The 22,608-nt window shown below is 45.2% G+C and overlaps 1 protein-coding gene across 10 annotated transcripts in view; it reads right to left on the reverse strand.

The window, feature by feature from the left end:
- The window catches only part of AUH (AU RNA binding methylglutaconyl-CoA hydratase), a 350,235-nt gene that overhangs the window by 259,268 nt on the left and 68,359 nt on the right, over window positions 1–22,608 (reverse strand). The window lies entirely within an intron of this gene.

Raw genomic sequence — 22,608 nt, forward strand, 5'->3', positions numbered from 1 at the left:
CCTAAGACACATCTTTTAAATTTGACAGATAAAATACACAAAAACTAAAAAAATATATATAATTAATAAAATACACTTTATAAAACCTCACCTATACTATACAAACAAAAAGAAATACACTTTCTTTTCGGGGCACCTGGGTGGCTCAGTCGGTTAAGCTTCCAACTTCAGCTCAGGTCACGATCTCTCGGTTCATGAGTTCAAGCCCAGCGTTGGGCTCTGTGCTGACAGCTCAGAGCCTGGAGCCTGCCTGGGATTCTGTGTCTCCCTCTCTCCCTGCCCCTCCCCCTCTCACACTGTCTCTGTCCCTCTCTCTCTCAAAAATAAATAAACATTAAAAATTTTTTTTAAAAAAAGGTCTATATAAGATAAATATATCTGAAAATCTGGGTAACTATACTTCTCCAATAATGTCATTTATTAAAGGAAACTTTTTTTAATGTCAAAATATATCAAGACACACAAAATGAGAACAAAATTTCTAAGACACGTTAATGCCATTATAATCTCAACCATTCCAGAAACTAGATTAATAAATCTTCTAAATAATTTTAAGATGCTAATATTTAACCGCTACCAAAATCTTACAAGACAACATATGAAACAAAATTCCAAGCTAATCTGATCTATGAAAATAGATGCAAAAAATTACCATTTCAAAGAATAATACACCATTGCCAGAATGGGTCGTTCCAAGAAAGCTAGAATCTTTCAACAACAGAAAATCTGCATATTTCAAGGACACCAAGAAAATTCAACATTATTAGCATGTCATAATATTTCCTTCATAAGGTTATGGATGTATAATCTCAAAGTAAAGACCAGGAGACTGCTTTATGGTGAAAACACCGGGAGCTTTTCTACCAGAATTATAAATAAGACAAGGAGAGATATCTAAATTCTACCATTAGATCAAAACCAGCGAGTTGCAGAAGAGAATGTGTAATATGATCATACTTTTAGGTAAAACAAATCGATGCATAGCCTGCATTAATACACTGGTAGATGCATTTTTAAATCTGAAGTGACAGGCTTCAAACCATTAATCATGGTTACTTATGAGCTGAACACTGACTGAAGCAAAATCAAGTGACAGTACACGGCATCAGCAACTGCTCTTAAGAAATTCTATTACTGAAAGATTAATTCTGAAACTCCCCCCAAACTGGCTCCTATTATTATTTCGTATTTCTCATCATACATTGTTAGTGTTTCTGTCTTCCTTTTTTAAAACCCAGCAATATTACTTTTGTATTCAGATGCTCTAGAAGGTAAATTTTCAAGTCACACCATCACTTTCTGATTAACTGTGGTTACAACATTTCTTCCAGAAGACCTCCCAGGGTGACACAGGCCCTGCGGGAAGGGCGGCCCTGGTTCCCCCACTGGAAGGGTCATGATGGAGAAGGCAGGCGATTTTCTAGTGGTGAGCCATCAGGAGAGAAACAACAGAAGGCAGAAGACCAGGGGAAGGAAGCGTAAGGCAATAAGCAGAACTGGCCGCCGGCCACGGGCCACGCACAACAGGATCACACGGCAGCACTACCACAAAAGGCGGCCGTGGCCGGTGGTTCACGAGGGTCCAAATACATATTCACAAAGTGCCACTGAAATGAAAAATTAGGCAAAATGCAAAGGCGAGACACTTGACTATAAGATCCCATTCTGGCTTGGCAATATGACCCTACAGGCACCAAAAAGCTGATCCAATAAAGGCCAGTTTTACGTACAGAGAAGTCTGAATATTAACAGGACGGTCTTCAGCTCCGCCACAATGAGGACAGATGGTGCTCGCCTGGGTGACAAACAGCCTGTTTCCTTTGAAGAACTCATGGCAACGCCTTTTAGGACTGGCGCTCTTAAGATCTCACCTCTGGAGACAACAGACCTGGAAGTAATTTGGTGAGATGTCCATGACGAAGAAACAGCGGCCGTCTGGATGTATAGATTAAGAAGACTTTTCTGATTAAACCGTCAGTTGTTTCATAAAAACAACACGCCAGGTTTCCAGGTCAAGACAGTGAACTACAGGGCCCTGAATGGCCTCTTCCGGGATGCGTCGGATCTACGGCTAAACATACACCAGTTCCCTGTGAAGGACGCTCAGGAGCCAGCTGAGCAGCTCGTCCCCAAGGGGCCAAGGGGAAGAGCCCAGGTCAAAGCAGCAGGACAGGCTGGGACACTCCCCCCACAAACCTCAGCCCAGCATAGCAGCATACAACCGGGAGTGAGCTCTCGACTCCAGGCTGCCCCCCGAGGAAACAAGGGTTTGAACTTCACACTGGGCACCCCAAACTTTAAGACCTGCACCCTGACAGACAAAAGCACAAAATGTCCAGCTTTGAAAGTCATCAGGCTTCATGGCAGAAGGCCCACAAGCTAGGGTGAACGGAGAGACGGACAGACAACCAGAAAGCGCCGGGTCTTCCTGTGGAAGGTCCATCCTGGGGGGCAGGCAGCTAATTCAGCACACACCCAGCGGCCTCTAATCCTCTTCAAAGACTAAGGGGCCACGGGCACCACCGATGCGCACTCCCCCGCCTCTCTCCAGGTCACCGGCGTCCCCCAGAAACGAGCCTGTGCACACACATGGCGCCCCGATTGCTGTGGCCGACACCCCCGATCACGCGGCTCTGGTGGCAAGCCCCACGTTCCTGGGTTCCACACGACCACAGCAGTGCAGGTGGCAGCCCGCAAGGCCCAGGATTCTGGTGACAGAGGCCCATCCGCTCATCTTCCCGGCTGTGGCGTGAGGGGCCACACGTCAAGGAGCCACTACATTCCCTGCCAGAGTCAGAAACCAGCAGGTGCCACCTGAGAGCTCTGCATCTGTCCTGCCCCAGGTCACTGAGAAAGGACCTTGTGCACATCTGGAGCCCCCGCTTTTGCGGCTTCTGTCCAGACAGCCTGGGTAGGGAGGCCAGCTGGGCCACGTTAACAGGACCGACAGGACAACAGCAGTAAGAAACAGCTCTTGCCTGGCCATCGCCTCGGGGTTCAGAATTCAGGAAGCAGACAGAAACACCCATCTCCCGGTCCTCCTGTGGGACGTCCGTTTGCAGACTTTAAAAGCTCCTGTAGCTTCCCGTCAGCCTGAATCCAGACGCTAAGATCCTCCCCTTGGGGACACTGACAGGACTCCCCACACCCTCAATTACCAGGAGCCAGGAGCCACTCAGAATGAAGCGAGATGCAAAGACAAAAACAATGTTTTGAGAGACAACCAAGAGCTAGGGCAGAGGTGAATGCCAAGGTTCATTTCCAAGCACCCTGGAAGAGGTTGGGAGAGGTGGCTGCTTCAGCTCATGCATAAAAAGCCAACACAGAGTCAAGGAAAATGAAGAACCACAGGGTATATTCCAAACAAAAAATGAAGAAGACACCTCATCCTCTTAAAAAGACCTCCATGAATGGATATGAGTGATTTCAAAATCACGATCATAAAAATGCTCAGTGAAGATGGGAGAAGAATCCATGCACAAAGTGGCAGTTGTTTTTTTTTTTTTAATATTTATTTATTTTTGAGAGACAGAGTGAGACAAAGTGAGACTGGGGGAGGGGCAGAGAGAGAGGGAGACACAGGATCGGGAACAGGCTCCAGGCTCTGAGCGGTCAGCACAGAGCCCGACGCGGGGCTCGAACCCACAGACTGTGAGATCATGACCTGAGCCGAAGTCGGACGCTCAACCGACTGAGCCACCCAGGCGCCCCACAGAGTGGCAGTTTTGACAAAGAAAATAGACGAAGGTACCAAATGGAAGTCACAGTGTTGAAAATCACAAGAGCTGAACTGTAAAATACAACAGAGGGGTTCAAGACAGATGATGAAGCAGAAGAAAAAAGCCATGAACTCAAAGACAGACCAGTGGGACGCATACAATCAAAGCAAAAGGTGGGGGGGGGGGGGGAGCTGTGGATAAAAACACGTGAAGAAATCTTAAGAGATTCATCGGACAACAGGAAGAAAGCTAACAACCACATGATAGAGGTCCCAGGAGAACAGAGAAAGGGGCAGAAAACTTTTTGAAGACATAATGGCTGAAAATGTCCCAAACCTGGGGGGATTAAGGGCCTGAGGTTCCAGGAAGTCCAGAGAGCTCCATGTGAGGAAAGGCCGAAGAAACCCACATCGAGACATATAATTAAAGCGCCAAAAGTTAAAGACAAGGAGAGAACCTCAAGCAGCAAGACAAACACAACTCGTTGTAAACAGGGAAGCTTCCACAAGCCTAGGAGCAGATTCTTCGGCAGAAACTCCAGAAACTCCAGGGCAGAACGGAGCGGGCGTGGTACGATCCACGTGCTCAAAGAAAGGCATTTCCAGCCGAGGAAACCAGGCAAACTGTCCTTCAGAACTGAAGGAGACAGCTTTGGAAAATCTCTAGACTGGCCTCACATAAAGTAAATGTTAAAGAAACTGCTTTAAGCTGAAATGAAAGGGTGCTAATTAGTAACAGGGAAATATATGAAAGTATAAATCTCCTCATAAAAGTAAATAAACAGCAAAATCCAGAACAACTTAATGTTGTAAAGGTGGCGAGCTAATCACTTATATGACTAACATGAAGAAAAAAGTAGTAAAAGTGACTGTAACTACAATTTTGTTAACGGAGACACAAGATAAAAGGATGTAAAATGTGACATCAAAAACACTAAACATGGAGGGGGAATAAAAATGTAGGATGCGTTTGAACTTCAGCTGATGTTTGTAAGTATAAGTTCTTTCATGTGAGCTTCATGGTCACACCACACACACACACACACACACACACACACACACACACACAGCAGAAACACAAAAGATAAAGAGAAATGAAGCTACATTCACCACTACAGAAAACCACCAAATCACAAAAGAAGAGAGCAAGGAGAAGGAAATAAAGGAATTACAAATGGCAAGAAAACAGTTAACAAAATGGCAGTAAATACCTACGTTCAATAATTACTGTAAATGTGAAACAACTAGATGTCCAATCAAAAGACCCAGAATGGCTGAATGAATTCAAACAAAACAAAACATATGCTGCCCACAAAAGACACTTCAGATCAGAGGACACGCACAGACTGAAAGTGAAGAGACAGGAAAAGGTATTTCACACAAATGGAAACCAAAAGATGGGAGAAGTATATTTACATCAGACGAAATGAACTTTAAGACAAATAACGTAATAAAAGACAAAGAAGGTCTTTATATTATGATAGTTGTCAATCCAACAAGACAATATCACATTTGTAAATATCTATGGGCCCAACACGGAAGCACATACATATATAAAGCAAAGATTAACAAACTTAACGGGGAGGGGGGCACCTGGGTGGCTCAGTCGGTGAGCGTCCGACTCTTGATTTCGGCTCAGGTCATGATCTCATAGTTGTGGGACTGAGCCCCTGCATCGATCAGCTCGGCGCAGAGCCTGCTTGGGATTCTCTCTCTCCCTCTCTCTGCCCCTTCCCTGCTCACACGCTCCCCCCCTCTCTCAATCTCTCTCTCTCTCTCTCAAAATAAGTGAATAAACATTACAAAAAAAACCCCAAAAAAACAAAAACCTTAAAGGGAAAAACAGACACCCGTATAGCAGGAGGGTCCTTTGACACCTAACTACATCAATGGATAGATAATGAAGGCAAAAAATCAATAATGAAACACTGCCTTAAATGACACATTAGACCAGATGGACTTAACAGTCATTTACAGAACATTCCATCCTACAACAGGAACTTTCTTCTCAAGCGCACATGAAATATTCTCTGGGACAAATCATACGTTAAGCCACAAGAAAGGTCGATGAATGGGAGATGACAGAAATCAGATCAAGCATCTTTCCGACCACAATGGTATGGAATCAGCAATCACTTAAAGCAAACAACTGGAAAATTCATAAATATGTGGAGGTTAAACCACACAAGCTGTGCTGAGCCACGGAGAGTGGGGGAAGACTGTGGGGTCACGGACAGCGGGGGAAGACAGTGGGGCAAGGGGTCCTGAGCTCGCCTCCTGTCGTGGACACGCCGAGATAAACGCCACATATAAAGCAACGCTCTCTGAAAACATTCTGAACACTAGCAGAACGGATCACTCACAGCCAAAAGCCGCATCCAGAAGGGCAGGGACGGAGCAGGGAACCAAGCCTCCAGCACGATGCCCCCCCGCGGGAGGGACAGCGCAGACCAGGAGATCCTCCCTGAGGAGCCCGGGGATCGAGCCCCACGTTGCACACCCCTGGCCCTGTGGACCTGCACCAAGAAGAGTCCCAGCACCGTGTGGCTTTAAAACCCAGCAGGGCTTCACCCCCGGGAAGGCCTGAGGACTACCGAGAACCAAAACTGCCTCCAAAGGGCCACCAGCTTCCTCCCGTGGTCTCAGAGCCAGCACAGAAGCAGTAGTCTGGAAACCGTCTGGGCTCTACGGGAAGGAGATGTACTGACTGACTTCAGGGCGGGCACCGGGGGGCAGGAACCTGTGAGAAATCAGCCCACACCAGTCACAACTGCCGTTAACAAAAAGACTAGAAATGACAAGTGCTGGCAGTGATGTGAAAAAGGGAAATGCTCAGGTGCTATTGGTGAGAACGTAAATTGGTGGTACCACTGTGGAAAACAGCATGGAGTTTCCTCAAAAACTTAAAAATGAAAATAACACGAGGGGCACCTGGGTGGCTCAGTCGGTTAGATGTCTGACTTGGGCTCAGGTCATGATCTCGCGGTTCATGGGTTCGAGCCCCGCGTCGGGCTCTGTGCGGACAGCTCGGAGCCTGGAGCTGCTTCGGATGCTGTGTCTCCCTCTCTCTCTGCCCTTCCCCTGCTCACGCTCTGTCTGTCTCTCTCTCAAAAATAAACAAACATTAACAAAAAAATTTTTTTAAAAAGTATGATATAGTAATTCTACTACTGGATATTTACCCAAAGAAAATAAAAAGATTAATTTGAAGAGATATATGCACTCTTATGTCTACTGCAGCATTATTTACAAAAGCCACGATATGGAAGCAACCCACGTGTCCACCAAGAGGGGAATGGATCGATGGAATGTTACTCAGTGCCAAAAAAGAATGAGATCTTGCCATCTGCTACAACATAGAGAGTCCTAGAGGGTATAACTAGTAAGTTAGACAACGACAAACACCGTATGATTTCACTTACGGTGTGGAATCTAAATACTAAGGCAATCAAGAGGAAAACCAAGACTCCTAAATACTGAAGATCAGCGCTTGCCAGAGAAGAACAGGTGGAGAACTAGCCAAAGGATTAAGAGGCACAAACTTCCGGTTTTAAGTCAGTCACAGGGAGGAAAAGTACAGCACAGGGAGCCCAGTAAATAATATTTGAGTAACTTAACATGGTGACACACTCACCATGCTGAGCAGTTTGTAACATATGTAACTGCAGAAACCACTGCATTATATACCTGAAATTAATACATTATATGTCAACTATACTTCAAATAAAAGTGTGTGTGTGTGTGTGAGAGAGAGAGAGAGAGAGAGAGAGAGAGAGAGAGAGAATGTGTAGATATTGGCGGGGGGGGGGGGGGGGGAGGGTGTCAAAGAAAATAGAAATACAAAAATACCAAAACCTACGGGATGCAGCAAAATCCGTTACAAGAGAAAAGTTTATAGCAATAAATGTACCTCAAGAAACATGTAAAATGCCAAATAAACAATCTAATCTTAAGGACCAAGAGAACAAACAAAGCCCTAAGTTAGAAGAAGGAAATAACAAAGATCAGAGTCAAAATAAGTGAAATAGAGACTAAAATTAAAAAGACAATAGAAAAGATCAATGCAACTGAGAGCTGGTTTTATGAAAATAAACCTTTGGTGAGACCCACAAGAAATGAAAGAGAAGGCTCAAACAAATGACATCAGAAATGAAAGCGAAGATGATATAACAGATGCCACAGAAATACAAACATCATGACACTACTACCAAAAATTATGAGTCAACAAACTGCACAACCCGGAAGAAACGGATACATTTCTGGAAACATACAACCCGGCAAGACTGAACCAATAAAGAAACAGAAAATCTGAACAGACTAATTACTAGTAAGGACACTGAATGAGTCATCAATAACAGACAAACAAACAAAGATCCAGGACTATTTGACTTCACTGGTGAATTCTAGCAAACCTTTAAAGAAGCATTAATACCAATCCTTCCCAGGCAAACCAAGAAAGAGAACTCTTAACTCTAGAGAAGAAACTTATGGTCATCAGAGAGGAGGTGGCTGGGGGAGGGGATTAAGGAGGGCACGTGTGATCAGCCCTGGGTGATGCATGAAAGTGGTGATAACTACTTTGTGCACCTAAAACTAAAACGAATATTATGTAGGTTAAGTAACTTGAATTTACACGAGAACTTTAAAAAAATACCAATCCTTCCCAAACTCTTCCAAAAAATAAAAGAGAAAGGAACACTTCCAACTTCACTCGATGAGGCCAGCATCATCCTGATAACAAAATCAGACAAGGACATCACAAAGAAAACAAACTGCAGGCCAGGACCCCAGATGAACACAGATGCAAAAATCTTCAACAAAACATACCCAAACCAAATCCAACAACACATTAAAAGGACGTTCACCATGATCAAGTGGGCTGCATTCTAGGCACACAAGAACGGTTCAACAGCCACAAAACTGTATGACACACCACATTAACAAAATGAAGGATAAAAACCACACAGCAGATGCAGAAAAAGCACATCACAAAAGTCAACCTTCGTTCAAGATAAAAACTCTAAACAAAGTGGGTATAAAGGAAACATGACTTAAGAAAGGTCATATACACAGATACACCATACTCAATGGTGGAACACTGAAAATTTTCCCTTTACGTTCAGAAACAAGACAACATTTGCCTCGTTCAGCAACACGTCACCTCTTGCTATACGGTACTGGAAGTCCTAACTGGAACAATTAAAGGGAGAAAGCTAAAATGCATCCAAATCTAGAAGAAAGAAAACAAAGAAAAAAAGAACTAATAAAACTGTCACTATTTACACATGATCTATTGCATATGAAATATCGTAAGTAATCCACTGTAGAAATGTTAGAACTAATAAATGAATTCAGGGAAGTGGCAGGATATAAAAGCAATGTACAAAAATCAGCTGCATTTCTGCACAACAACAACTATCAGAGAGAGAAATTAAGAAAACGATCCATTTATAATTGGATCCAAAAGAATAAAATGCTTGGAATAAATCTGACCAAAGAGGTGAAAGACCCGTCCACTAAAAAGTATCTGACATGAGTAAAAGGGACTGAAGACACAGAACAGATACAAAGATACTCTTGCTCATGGACTCAAAGCAACAACACTGTGAAGATGGCCATGTTACCCAAAGGAATCTACAGATCCAATGTAATCCCTGTCAAAATTCCAAGGGCATTTTTCACAGAAGTAGTACAAAGACTCGCAAAATTTGACGAAACCACTAAAGACCCCAAATAGCCCAAGCAATGCTGGGAAAGAAGAACCAAGCTGGAAGCATCATGTTTCCTGATTCCACATTTTCTTACAAAGCTTTAGTAATCAAAACAGTATGGTTTGGGCACAAAAAGACCTATATAGCAACAGAACAGAACAGAAAGCCCAGAAATAAACCTATGCATATATGGCCGATTAATCTGACAAAGGAGCCAAGAATATGCAATGGGGAAAGCACGGTCTCTTCACAACGAACGGTGCTGGGAAAACTGACCACCCGTATGCAAAAGAATATACCGGTTTCTTACACCATACACGCAATCGAGACAAAATGGATTAAAGACGTGAAGAGAATATCTATAAACATAAATCTTTTGAAGGAAAAACACAGGCTGTAAAGCTTCTTCACAATGGTCTCCACGGTGACTTTTGGATTTGACACGAAAAGCAAAGTTAACAACAGCAACACTAAACAGCATAACTACCTCAAACTAAATCTTCGGGGGCACCTGGGTGGCTCAGTGGATCAAGCAAATTAATTTCAGCTCAGGTCATGGCCTCACAGTCATGGGATCGAGCCCCACGTCAGCTGAGTGTGGAGCCTGCTCGAGATTCTCTCCCTCTCTCTCCCTCTACCTCTCTCCCCACCTAGCATGCGCGCATGCTCTCTTCTCAAAAGATAAAAAGTAAAAAACTAAATCTTCTGCATGGCAAAGGAAACCATCAACAAAATGAAAAGACAACCTACAGAATAGAAGAAAATATTTGAAAATCATGGAACTGATAAGGGACTAATAGCCCAAAATATATACAGAATTCACCCTACTCAACACCAAAAGAACAGATTACAAAATGAACCGAGGTTCTGAACAGACATTTTTGCAAGCAAGACAGACAGATGGCCAACAGGTCACACAAAGGTCACACACGCAACATCACTCCTCATGAGGGGACTGCAAACGAAAGCCACAATGAGGTGTCACAACACACCGGTCAGAACGGCTAGTGTCACCAGGACGGGACATGACAAGTGCCGGCGGGGGAGTGGGGACGAGGGAGCCTGGTGCACAGCTGGTGGGAATGTGACGTGGTCCAGCCACCGTGGAAAACACAACGGAGGTTTCTCAGGAGCGTCAAAACAGAACTACCCTGCAGCCCAGCAACTCCACTCTGGGCACTTCTCCGCAGGAAATGAAAACACCGTCTCGAGAAGAAACACACACGCTCACGTCCACTGCAGCGTTAACTATAGCAGCCAAGACAAGCCAGCAACCTACGCGTCCACTGAGGGATGAATGGATAATGAAGCTCTGGGTGGAATATTCTGCAACCATAAACAGGAGGAGATCCTGCCATCTGCCACAACGCAGACGGACCCCGAGGGCACTATGCTAGGTAAAACATGTCAGACCAAGGAAGACAAACAGCGGATGATCTCACTTATATGAAGAAACTTGAAAAAAGGAAAAAACCACAAAATCATAAATACAGAAAACAGACTGGTGGTTGCCAGAAGTGAGGGTGGGGACTGGGAGTAAAGGGCGGAGACGGTCAAAGGTACAAACTCCCAACTACAAAATGAATAAACCCTGAGGATATAAGGAACTTTATGGTGACTGCAGTTAATAATACTGTGTTGACCACTTAAAAGTTGCTACGAGTAAATCAAAAAAGCTCCCGCCAGAAGAAAAAACATTTTGTGACTGTGTGGTGGCAGATGCTAACTATACGTACTGTGGTGACCATTTTACAACATATACATACAAAGAATCATTACGTTGTATCCCTGAAACTAGTATTATTTATCTAATCGGTAAAAGATTAGATAAATAATAAGTAATACAATGAGTGGACGCATGCTTGCGTATTCATTCACGACATCATGGCTCTTCCACTTCCAGCCATAAGGCAGCAGAGACTGGATGTACCTTCTGCCTGATACACCCGAAACTCAGTATTGATGACGCTGGACATGAGGCAACATGGGACAGTGATGACTCAAGACCAAGCAAGGTGAGCCCGACTCCTGCACAAGCGTATGGTCCAGAAAGAGCTGCCAGGACACAGAGCAGAGAGGTGGACCCCAGGCCAGCCCAGCGCCCTCTCAGTTAAAGAGGAGCTGTGAGCCCAGGGGGACACAGGTAACTAGTGTGCAGGATGGGGGGCAGACTCCAGAAATCTGGAGGGGTTCCCTCCTGAGTGTTCACCAGAGTACTGAGCACTACACGTGTGAAGAAACTCGGGAAAGACCCACCTAAAAGGGGGAGAGGGTCGAGGAGTTTGAGGCCGAGCAAAAGGACCATGACGAAAACTATTCGAAGGCACACCATAATTCAAGTCGCCCACAACCAGGGATAAGGAGAAAAATCATAAGGCAGGTCTAGCAAAGAAACACACTGTTTCAAAAGAACAAAGAAAAGGATGACGGCAGATTCCCGTCAAGGAAACAACTTCAGCTAAGACGGTGGTGTTGCGACATCGCTCACATAAGGAGAGATAAAAATATTACCAACCTGGAGCTCTGCACCCAGCAAAAACATTTCCAAATACAGAGCGAAAGACTTTTCTAGATCTCCCAAAGCCGAAGGAGCCCAGCAGCAGCTGCTGCCATGCACACAGAACTGTTACGGGAAGACGGATATTGGTAATAAATTCAAGTATGTGTCTACACAAAGGAAGAATCGGGAGAGGAAACAACCACAGGAGTAAATACGTGACATTTTCCTGATGACTTAAATCTCTTTTGAGAATAATTGATTTTTTTTAACAAAATTAATCATGAAGCGTGGGGTGAAAGCATATGTAAAAGTTTAAGTGCATAACAACGAAGGCACAAAGAGCAGAGGAAAACAATACAAGTACTTACTACTGCATTCTTGTGTATGAGATGTTTTATTCATGGGATGGTAGACTGTCCTAATGGAAGATATACAGTACCTGTCCTAAAGCAATCAATGAAAAAAAGTAAAGAATAATAGTGAATAAGTCAATAAAGGACATGAAATAGAATAAAAAAAAACCCCACTCAATTCCAAACAATGGCCAAGAAAAAGAAACAAAGGGGAACAAAAACAAGAAACAGAAAACAAGTAAGAAAATGAGAAAGATTTTTTTTAATGTTTGAGAGAGAGAGAGAGAGAAAGAGAGAGAACGAGCGGGGGAGGGGCAGAGAGAGAGAGAGAGGGAGGCAGAATTCGAAGCAGGCTCTGTGCTGACCGCAGACAGCCCGATATGGGGCTTGAACTCAAGAACCATGAGATATGACTGGAGCCGGAGTCAGATACTCAACCGACTGAGCCGCCCAGGTGCCCAGAATATGAGAGATTTGTGTAGAACAGTATCAATAATCATATTAAAAGTAAACAGTCTGAATATTCCAACTGAAGGCAGTCATTGTGATGGATGGAAAAGCAGGACCCCACAATATGCTGCCTACCAGGAATGCATTTTAAGTAAAAAGACATAAAGGCTTATGAATAAAAAGACAGGAAAGGACAGATTAGGCCGACACCAAACCAAAGTAAACTGGAGTAGTTACATAAATACCAGGCATAGTCCAATTCACAACAAAACATATTGCCAGGGATAAAAAGGATTATTTTAAGATAATATAGAGAGCAATCCGTCATAAGACACGACAAAACTAAACATTTCCAAACTTAGTAACAGAGTCTCAAAATACTTGAAGCAAATACTAATGGAACTGAAAAGAGAAACAGAAAAATTCACAATTATAGTTCATTCACATTTACAGAATGTTCTGCCAAACAACAGAACATAAGGTCTGGTAAGAAAAATTAACAACCTAAGGAAATAGTTAGATGGTATTCATGGGTCTGAGGAGACAATAAAGCCAAGGTCAAATCTCTACAAATTAACCTATAAATCGAGTACAATGTTAAGGCAAAAATCCCAGCAGGATCTTTTTCTTGAAATTGGCCTGCTGATTCATATGGAAATGCAAAGGATCTAGATTAGGCAAAACAACTTTGACAAACAAAGAAGGGGACTAAAAATACCTATTTTTAAGATTTATTTTAATGCTACGGTAATCAAGATAGTATGGAATTGGTACCAAGATAGGCAAATAGAGTAAGAGAACTGAAAAGAGCCCAGAAATAAACATACACAGAGCGGACTTCTCACCTTTGACAAAGGCGCAAAGGCGAATCAGAGGAAAAGGACATTCTTTTCAACAAATCCTGCTGGAGTAACCAGATGTCTATCAGTCCATACTTCACACCATACACAAAAACTGACTGAAAATGGATCATAGGTCTAACTGTAAACCAAAACCATAGAAGTTCTAGAACGAAACAGAAGAAAACCATCTGTGACTTTGGTTTAGGGAAAGATTTCATTGACACACCACCAAAATCACAAACCATGAAAGGAAAAGTCGACGAACTGAACGTATCAAAATTAAAATCTACTGTTCTTCGAAAGACCTGCTAAGAGACTAAAAAGTCAACTCACAGGTGGAAAAAAATATTTGCAAAGCATCTACTGGATAAAGGACTCGTATCTGTAATACTATGAAGAAAACACAGTAATAATTTAAACCCCAGCAATAAAACGACCCAGTTAAAAATGGGTAAAAGATCCAGGGACGCCTGGGCGGCTCAGTCGGTTTAGCGTCTGACTCTTGGTTTCAGCTCAGGTCATGATCTCATGGTTCGCTGACAGTGTGGAGCCTGCTTGCTTGAGATTCCCTCTCTCCCCCCACCCGCTCTCTCTGTCCCTCCCCCACTCGCTCGCTCGCTATCTCTCTCTGTCTCAAACTTTTTAAAAAATGGGTAAAGGATTTGTACAAATACATCCCCCAAAAAGAGACAGAGCTAGATGGCAAGTAAGCACATGAAAAGATGCTCAACATCATGAGACACCAGGGAAACGACATCCACAACAAGCCCACGCCAACCTCGGTGAGGACGCAGAAGAAAAGAGAACTCTCGTTACCGCTGGTGGGAATTCTCAGAGGTGCTGGTCACGCAGTAACAACGGAAACAGACACTTACCATATAAAGCCATTCCGCTCGTAAGCACTTACCCAAGGTAGCTGGAAGCATATGCCCACACAAGTTGCGACGCAAACATGCACAGTGGCTGTACTGATAAGACCCCCGAGCTGGAAATACTCCAAGTGTCTACCCACGTGAACAGCTTAGCAAACTGTGGTACACCCAGCCACTGCAGTATCATTCAGCAATAAGAAGGAATTAAGTATTGGAACTCACTACAAAACGATAGATAGCAAAATAATTACGCTGAATGTAAAAAGCAAGCAAAGATTACACAGCATATAACATTTCTGCAGGATTCCAGAAAATGAAAATTGACCTGTAGTGACAGACAGTGGTTCAGTCGCTGCGCGAAGAAACTTTAGGGGGTGACAGAGCTATAGATGTATTCATCATCCTGGCTGGTTATGGTTCCACGGGTGTCCACACGTCAAAGCTTGCCAAGTTTTCTTGCTAAAAACCCATGCAGTATATCGTACACCGATTGTAACGTAGAGCTGCTAAACGTATCTCAGAAAGAAGAAAAATTAGAGCAAATCAGCACCGAGAACAACACAGACCATAATAAAGTGAGTGTGGGTCCAGCCAACGTGCCAGCCAGCGTCTGACGCACACAGAATCTCCTCACCTGTTCTCTCCGCGGCCGTGCGGTACAGACGTCATCACCTTCATTCCACAACAGAAGAAACTGAGAAACGACGTTGAAAAAGAAACGTGCCTAACGAAACACGATGCGGTGAGGGAGGTGGGGTTCGAGCCCAAAGACGCTCAGCCCAGGGCTTCTCCCTTGAACTACGACTCTGCCTACAGGCAGGGACAGCTGCTCATCAGCCATTCAACCATGAGCACCGCTGCTGGGTGGATAAAAGTGGGTGTAAGTGAAAAGAATATAATCGGACTCTACCGCCTGCTCAGGGACATGCACGGAGGGTGCCTGAATGCTCCACACCTTCTATTCCACTTTACGGGCATTACAGCTTCAAAAACTAGTCACCAGGATGAGTGTTTGGTGAAAAGCAAATTCAGGTTTTTTCTGTATTTAAAAAAATTTTTTTTAATGTTTATTTATTCTTGAAAGAGAGAGAGAGAGAGAGAGAGAGAGAGACAGAACACAAGTGGGGGAGGGGCGGAGAGAGAGGGAGACACAGAATCTGAAGCAGGCTCCAGGCTCTGAGCTGTCAGCACAGAGCCCGACGCCGGGCTTGAACCCACGAAGTGTGAGATCATGACCTGAGCCGAAGTACGATGCTCAACTGACTGAGCCACTTAGGCACCCCAGTTTTCTTTTTTTTACTGTTTATTTATGTATTGAGAGAGAGAGAGAGAGAGAGAGAGAGAGAGAGACAGACAGACAGTGTGGGGGAGGGGCAGAGAGAGAGGGAAAGAGAACCACAGGCAGGCTCCGCGTTGCCAGCACAGAGCCCGATGTGGGCCTCAAACTCACCAATCTGTGGGATCATGACCTGAGCCGAAATCAAGAGTCAGATGCCTAACTGACTGAGCCACCCAGGCACCCTCACCTTCATTCTTAAAGGGCATTTTCTCCAAACACAGAATTCTGGGTTGACAATTCCTTCCTTTCAGCACTTCAGTGATGCTGTTCCACTGACTTCTGGACTGCATCGTTCTGATGAGAAATCTAGTTCATTCAAATCACTGGTTCCCTATAAATGATGTGTCATCTTCCTCTGACTTTCCAGGGTATTTTTTGTGGGTCAGTTGGTTTTTGGTCGGTGGTTTTAAGTGGCTTATGAATGTGTCTGGTCAGGGATCTCTTGCGGCTTATCTTGAGTGGGTTCAGGCACTTCTTAAATCCTTGTTTATGTCTCAGCAAATTTGCAAAGTCTTCAGCCATTATTTCTTTAAACATTTTTCTTCTGAACCACAGTTTCTCCCTTCCTTTCAGACTCCTTGTGACACAAGTGTTAAACACTTCAGTACTATCCTAGAGTTTCCTGAGGTTCCTGAGGTTCAGTTCGTACAGACAAGGCTTTTTCGTTTCTCTGACACTCAGACGAAATACTTCCTACTGAGCCATCTTCAAGTTCATGCCCTCTTTCTTCTGTCATCCTTACCTTGTATTCAGTCCATCCAGGGTGCTTCCTATTTTGGCTAATGTACTTTTCGGCCCTTTTCTTTCTTTTCTGAAACTTGCCATATTTCCATTTGCTCATGCGGTGCAAGGCCTACAATAAAGGCCCAGTATCGTGTGCTTCCTAATATCTAGGGAAACCAGGTGAACCACAACGGCCTGACCACAGGCTCCCCTCCCCACTCTGTTCCCATGGGTTAATCCCCTAGACAAACAACTCTCCCCATCAAAGAGACCAGGCATGATTCCTACTTATCGATAACCTGGGGGGATGGGTTCCAGTTCCCTGCCAGACCATGGAATCATTCAAACATCAGGGAGCCTGGGTGGCTCAGTCAGTAGAGCATGTGACACCTAAGCTCAGGGTCGTGAGTTTAAGCCCCACGTTGGGCATGGAGCCTACTTTTAAAAAAAGGAGAATTTATATGTATATATATACACATACACATATATACACACATATATACATATATACGTATATATACATATACATATGTGTATATATGTATACACGTATATTTTATATATACATATATACATACACACACACACACACACGCGCATATATATAAAAAAAAAAAAAAGCCCATCATGTCCTCCCATGGGACCCAGGGGACAGCCCACCCTCCTGTCCCTACACAGCCTGCCTCTCCCAGACATGCTGGATCACTCTGCTCCAGATCACACCCTCTTCGTGGCCCTGCGGGGTGCGTGCAGTGTCCCCCTACCCTGGCACGGGGAGCAGATGTGACTGAGGAACTGCTGTCGATCACATCTGTCTGGGGCCAGGTGTCAGGCGTCCGTCATCCCCAGAAACCTAGAACAGGAATCCCTCCTGCATCAACCAGGTGAACAGCAGGAGACTGAGACAGTTCGCCCTTACTTCCCGGAGCATTTCTGCAGTAACCGCTTTTACATCCTTCTCCGAGAATTCTAGCACCCGTCATCGTAGATGGCCACCTGTTGAATGTCTTCTCCCTTGCAAGTTGAGACTTCGGGTTCTTCACATGCTGAGTAATTCTGGCCTGGACATTTTTGTTTCAGCACTGAGTCAATGCTAAATGTTTCCAGACTGCACATTCCAAACTCCTGTGGACTGTGATTTCAGTGTTGCCGGGTTTGCGAGGACTTTGGCCAGTTTCAGATCTGGGCAGTGGCCCAACTCCTGGTTCAAATTCTCAGTATCTGGTCTGCTGTTTAGCATCAGAGACACACATGCACAGTCCAGGGGTAAGTCGGGACTTGACAAACGACTTAATGGGATCCCCTCCTGAGGTCCTCTCTCTCAACCATCTCCTGGTGCTTTCTGGTACCCTGCACCCCACTCTTTGGGACCGCCGTCCAGAACACTGGGGTTGTATTTACCTTTCACTTCCAACAACTACACGTACGTCCAAGGCCAAACGCAGACAGGCAGAAAAAAGAGAGGCAGCGGGAACTTGCCCCCACCCCCTTGAGACAACAGCTCTCATGACTGAGGAAGGTTCTCTTCCCTCCCAATTCCTGGTATTTGGGGTCCTGGCGGCCACCATGCTTACTACCAGGACATCGGTCTCCCGTTTCCCAAGCCTGAACTAGAGGGATTCTCCTGGAGTTCTCTCTGGCTGTGCCAATGTCCATTTCTGGGCTTATTTTTAGACCAGGCCAGTGGATGCCAGGAAAAAACCTAATTCACACTTTTATTTTCAGCCCAGACCACTCTCCTAAACTCCCCGTTTGCACAACCAACTGCTTCATTAATACCGCGCTTGGATGTTTAACGATTATTTTTAACCAAACGATATTCCTCACTGTCTCTTCTGAACCTTCTCTTTCTACAGCTTTCCACATCTCAGCTGAAGGGGACTCCTTCACAGCCACTCTAGCCAGAATCCTTACGGTTCCTTCTTTATACTCCTCATCCGATCGGTCGGGAGATTCCCCAAATCGGAGCACGCCGACCACCGCAGTATCCTAGTCCCGGCCCCACAGCCTGTACCCGAACCACAGCTCTGGCCTCACACCTGGCCCCAGCGATGTGGACTCCCAACTGGTGCCCAGACAAATCTCTAAACGCCTAAGCGTGTGCCTCTCTGCTGATTAGCTGCTGCGGGCCCTTCTCGCTCAGGGTGAAAGCGGGGCCGGCCCTGTGTGGGCCCCCGCCCTGCGTCTCTGTCGCGGTCCCCTGTCACTCTCCCCCATCTGCTGGCTGCAATGACACGATCCCCCGTCACTCTCCTTCCGTCTGTTGGCTGCAGTGACGGGGGAAGGTTGTGGGTGCTCCCGTCCCGGCCCTGTATCCCGTGTGTCTTTGTCTGAAACGCTCTTCCTCCTCTCTGTACGACCGACTGCCCCAATTCCTGGCAGTCTGATCTCCAACGTTACCTTCTCGGTCAGGCCTCTCCTGACCCCCTATTTCAAAGTGCAAGCCCCCAGCCCTGTTTCTTCCTCTACAGCACCTGCGCTCCCGCCTAGTTCACGACCGACTGCCCGCCCGCCGCCCCTCTGCTGGAGTAGCACCCGCCCGGCACGGCGATCTCTCCTTGTGCGCTCAGTGCCTGACCAGCGTGGCCCAACAAGTATGTGCTGTGGTGAGTGGAAGAACAGCCCCGAGCACAAGCCCGTGAGCCAAGCACACAGCGGGAGGGCAGAGGCCTAGGGAAGGGCTGAGGACCCCCTCGCAGGCCCCTAAACTGACGATCACAGCTGACGGAATCCACGCTCGCTTCTCCGGCTCCCAGCTCCCAGCCGTGAACTGCCTCATTCCTGCTCGACTCCAACACTCTTCTAACAGGGCAGCTATGACACTCGCACATCTTGGCTCCCCTGCCAGATTCTGGATGGAGAACTCGAAGGGAGCGCTGCTGAGTCACAGACATACGTACGCTTCTTCCACAGCGACCCAAAATGGTCTGTCAACGGCGTAAAGTCAACAGAAACTTCCAAAACACCCTAGTTAGAAGTGGTCACTGAATTACATTTTAAAGTAAAAAGAAATGAGCCTCTGCGGCATAAGAAGCGTGTTAATAAACGTACTTGACTTCGGAGAGCAGAAGGGAGTGCCGGCCTGTGCAGAGGTCAGCTGGGAAGCGGTCCACTTCACGACACGGGTGAATGTGTCATTTATGTGTGTCATTACATGAGCCTCTTAAGAAAAACAGTCTTATTTTTGTTGTTACGCTTTTCTCCCTCCTGAAATAGTATGACCTTCTTAATCAGATTTGGCCCAGAAAGGTCTTTTGCTATTTATGAAAATCAAATTCACCCTCGTAGGATAAAGATGACTCACCACGGAGGATATTCAGAAGAATAAGCTCACATTCTGATGTAAACGCTGAGAGGATTTCAACAAAGGTCACAAACAAAACTTTCCAAAATGACTACCGTGTTCAGGACAACACGCACGCAGGATCTAAAAATCCACATTACTTCACGGACACACCTTAAATACGGTTCCTGGTAACCACGCCAAGAGACTGCCTTACTGGGAAACGCAGCTTGCGGCCAGGCGACCGGTGATGTCCTCTACCCCTCGCCTGTTCCCAGGACAGCTCAGTGCTCTAATTTCCTTCTCTCTTTTTTAATGTAGGGAATGGTCAATGCCAGTAGGAATTATTAAGCATTCTTTTCCTGAAAAGTTTCTAAGAAAAGAATGTTAGTCACCATGTGAACCAAATGATCAAAATTACTGTCACCCAAAGCGGGATACCCCAATATCAAGTGCCATCAAATAAAATGAAAATGAAAAGCGGAGCATGGCCCGTTGAGTATTCTTGGCAAAATATTTTAACCTAGATCTAAAGTTGAGGAAATGACTCAGTCAAATCCAGAATGTGCAAATGTCAGTAACATAATTTGCCTAAATTCTTAAAAAAAAAAAAAAAAAATTGTTATAAAAAACAAAGAAATGGAAGACTTGTCTAGATTTAAAAAACAAAACCACCCCCGCCCCTCCCCGCCAATATATCCAACCAAATGCAACAGGTTTGACATTTAACTGGATCCTGAATTGAAAAAGCAAAGCCAGGGGCCCCTGGGTGGCTCAGTCAGTTAAGCATCCGACTTTGGCTCAGGTCATGATCTCACGGTCTGTGAGTTTGAGCCCCGAGTCGGGCTCTGTGCTGACGGCTCAGAGCCCGGAGCCTGCTTCCGATTCTGTGCCTCCCTCTCCCTCTGCTCTTCCCCCCTCGTGCTCTCTCTGTCTCTCTCTCTCAAAAAATAAATAAAAAGTTAAAAAATAAAATAAAATAAAACAAAACAAAACAAAACACAGATCAAAAATAGGCATGATGTAGGGAGCTTTAGTGACCGTAACGCGAGCGCACAAGTGAACCAGTGCCTGCATCTGTTTCACGTGAATGTGAACGTGGCCGCCGTGGAGTTCTATGCTACACGGGCCGTGCGACGTTGCACGGCCTTACGTGCCGAGCCACCAACCTGAAAGCTTCATTATATTAAGCAACTGAAATACGGTCCCTCAGACTCAGGAGAAAAGAAAGAGACAGAAAGCTATCCTTTATACACAGACAAGAAAGTCTTCAAGCATTCTGACTTTTATGCCACACAAATTCATTTAATAAAAACTTTAGAAATACTTATAACCATGAGGATACGCAGTCCAAATCAAATCAAATTAGCAATAAGTGGGTCCTAATTCACGGGCCCCGACTGAGGACCCTAAGGAACTTGAGTGTGCCGGGAAGAAAATGCTCCTTTCTAACCCTCAAAAGACACAGACGTGTGTGAGTGCCGACGGAAGGCACCAATGCCACGGTGATCAGGCTTCCTGGGTCTAACCCGTCCCAAGGGTGCTCTGGTGCAACCGTTCGACCTTCTTGGGGTCCGAACACAAAATATTTCCTCTCCAAGACACGACAGATAGAAAGTACGTTACCGAGTTCACCTTCCTCCCACCCTCTAACCGAAACATCAGACACCACCGTGTTGGTCTATAGGTGCTGCTGTAACAAACGATCACAAACTTGCTGGCTTCTAACCACAGAAATGGTCTTCCCTCACAGCTCTAGGGGACAGGAGTCTACATCCAGGCGCTGGCCTCCTCCGGACGGCTTGGAGGAAGGACATCCCGGCGTCCTGTGGCAGCCAGCGGCCCTGGGCTTTCTGCCCTCGCAGGCGCCTCCCTCCCACCTCTGTCTCCAGGCGGCCCTCCCACTTCTCCTCTCTCTTCTCTTCTTGTAAGGACACTTGTTAGTAGTTTTTAGGTTCATTCAGATAATCCAGACCGAGGTCATCTCAAGATCCCTGTCCGCAAAGACCCCCTTTCCAAATAAGGTCACATTCACAGGTCCCACGCTGACCTGTCTCTGGGGGGTCGCCACTCCCCTATAGTTACTATCTTTCTAGGGCTGGTTGCAGCCTAGTTAGCAATAAATGCATGCTTCTTAAAAGAACTTTAGAAACATATCATATCATCCTTTCTCTAAATCTTTTTAGATTTAGATTTTTTTCCAGTATTAGTCATCTGATAATTCTTTTCAATTGGATCCATTTCCATATAAATCCTTTTGTGAGTGTTTTCATTAGTCACTGTGGAAAAGACTGGCCTGGTGGAACAGGTAGGTATTCAAATGCTGCAAGAATAGCATCTTCACGGGTTACCGAGGTGGAAACCTTCTAGTGAGTCTGACACATTGACCTCCTGGTCACCACTTTCACTGAATTGTGTTTTAATTCCTACTTATACACCTAATCAGTTTACTCTTATACACATCAGGTTAAACACACAGTTTTCATCTATTCAGGTACAAACATGACTACTCAAACGATGCTTTTAATTTTTACACCGTTACTGTTATCTCATTCACATACTGCTAAATCACCAACACGCACATCTCAAATGAGGTCTACGTTCTCGGAGAGCGACTTCACGAGACAGGAACAGCTCCAAGTTCTCTCATCAGACAAAAGAACCAAAATTTCCGATTTACCGGGTGATGCGAGATTTCATTATCATTGTCGGAAAAATTACTTTCTTCAGTGAGTCTTCCGAAAGAAGCAGTTCACCTATCTTTTTCTGCAGTGACAGGAGAAACACCTTGGGGAGCCTGGGTGGCTCCGGCAGTTA

This window comes from Panthera onca, chromosome D4, assembly GCF_046562875.1.
Source record: "Panthera onca isolate mPanOnc1 chromosome D4, mPanOnc1 haplotype 2, whole genome shotgun sequence".
In the NCBI taxonomy this organism is placed as follows: Eukaryota; Metazoa; Chordata; class Mammalia; order Carnivora; family Felidae; genus Panthera; species Panthera onca.